The sequence below is a fragment of the Melanaphis sacchari genome, unplaced genomic scaffold (assembly GCF_002803265.2).
Source record: "Melanaphis sacchari strain LSU unplaced genomic scaffold, SCAv2.0 Contig813_pilon_pilon, whole genome shotgun sequence".
Lineage (NCBI taxonomy): Eukaryota > Metazoa > Arthropoda > Insecta > Hemiptera > Aphididae > Melanaphis > Melanaphis sacchari.
The window spans coordinates 5,946-8,106 of record NW_020271573.1 but is presented as its reverse complement, the minus strand read 5'-3'; the positions used below and the strand labels follow the sequence as shown (position 1 = coordinate 8,106).

Here is a 2,161-nt window from a genome sequence, read left to right as displayed (position 1 = left end):
TTGATAAAAGAAACTATTATTTATTTATTTATTTGTTTTAAATTATAACAAATATTGATAGGTAGGTATATATAATGTTTAGAAAAAAAATAGTTGCATAATTATGTGAAGTGATTATTGAAGTTATAATTATTAATTATTATTATTATTATTATTTTTTTTTTTGATGATTTTAGTAATTATATTAAATAATTATTAACACTTGTATCTCTTATATATTGGAAATAAACTTAACTTGTAACAGGTATTATTATATAGGTACTATAACCAAATGGCAGATTGCTACCTACCTACAATTGGCAGTTTCTTCTCAAGTTTACCTATTTAATTATAATAACTATAATATTTATTGTACTAAATTGTGTACATTAGTATACATAATACTTTCATGATTAATAAAAAAATACTTGTGTACCTATTTCTCTTAACCAATTATTTTTATAATATAACTATGATGACTGGGTATAAAAATCCAAGATGAGTACATTTGAAAATATTGTTCCTCTTTCATAAGAACCTGTCACTTGAGAAAATTGACTAATGTGTACATCATTCTATCTATTTTGTCCATTTATCATTTCTATATATCTATATAAATTGTTTATTTTTTATTTGATCACTCTATTATTAATTATAAAAACTAATGATTATTTTAAATTATAATTTTATTATTATATCACATTTTTAGTTGTGTTTATATTTTATAATAAAAATAATTTAATATATAATAAATGCTTCTTATGTAAGTATTTAATTTCAATAACATTTCATATTATCTTGTATTAATATGCATTAGGCGTGAAACCATTAAATATAAATGAATAGGTAATCAAATTATAAAAAATTATTACCATGTATTATTAGCAGGTAGTATTTTCAAAAAATGAGTACAATTTCTTTTTCTTAGCACTTATTATTTATTAAAGACAATCCCTCAAAAAAAAGTACTGACCTATAAAAAAAAGTATATCTGGTCTTCAAAAATATAATACCTACCTAGGTATGAGTAATAATATTACATATTATTATTATTATTTTTTATTATTGTATATTTTAATACTTTTATCAAAACTACTTTGAAAAGTCAGTCATACCTAGGTAGGTACTTCATTATTTGATCAATGGTTATTTTTTGTACTTGGATAAAACAATGGTATCGTAAACAGTAGGTATGATCCATGTTAAAGGATGATGTATCATGTATGTTATGGAAGCAAACCTAACTTTGCTGCCCCTTTTAAAGTAACATTAATGTAAGAAATATGAAGATTGTCAACCTGTTTTTTTTTTTTTAGCTGTTAGCATTTTTCAAAATTTTTTGTAATATCAAATTCATTTTTGATAAACATTCCTATGATGAATTGGTATGTACTATGTACTTATATAATTCTGTTATAATAAACATGTTATTTTATTATAATTGTACTTCAATGTTTTGCCACTTGCAGTAATTGCTTCTTTTGCACTTCTGTTGATAAACCCTTTCTAAGTAAATAAATATTAAAATTCATTTAAATTTAAAATCAATGATAAATTAATAATTGGTAAAAATTTAAGTGAAGTATCACTCAGGTTTAACATATCTACTCATTCTTTTTTGCCCTATTTTGGCAATTAATCCAAAATTTTGGAAAAACTATTGAGAATTTTGGAAAATTACCTTTAAAGTAGGTACTTGGCCAACTTAAAATTGTTAAAAACCAGAGTTAAGTATTTGTTAATGCACTATGTTTAAAATAAATACATTAATACATAATCAATTATGTATTTAATAACTTATCTTATTTACATTCTATTTTAATATTTTGTAACGGTTTTTGCAAGACGTTTTTCCCAGTTCCTCATCGCACCCACCCAGCGACCCGCATCGGCCGCATCATCACGAAGTACGTCTATAGGAGCTATGACTTGCTTCTCAGCTCCCATACTGAACGGTCCTTACTACACTTTTGGTCTTGCACGATATTTACTACTTACTACACTTCTGGTCTTGCCACGATATTTGCTACTTAGTACTTACTACACTTCTGGTCTTGCCTTTTTCGTACTGACTTAGTTCGTTTTGTCGCACTTCGTTACTTAAAACTTTGACCATAGGTCATACCACCGACTTAGTTCGTTCTGTCGCACTTCGTCACTTAAAACTTTGACCATAGGTCAT

General features: G+C 25.2%; 1 protein-coding gene across 1 annotated transcript in view; it reads left to right on the top strand.

Annotated features, from left to right (window-relative positions):
• The first annotated feature begins 1,036 nt into the window (after window positions 1–1,036).
• Window positions 1,037–2,161, top strand: part of LOC112602037 — a 3,639-nt gene continuing 2,514 nt past the window's right edge. The window contains exon 1 of the mRNA XM_025349952.1: window positions 1,037–2,097. The gene's annotated coding sequence lies outside the window, so the exon portion shown is untranslated. The remainder of the gene's footprint in view (window positions 2,098–2,161) is intronic.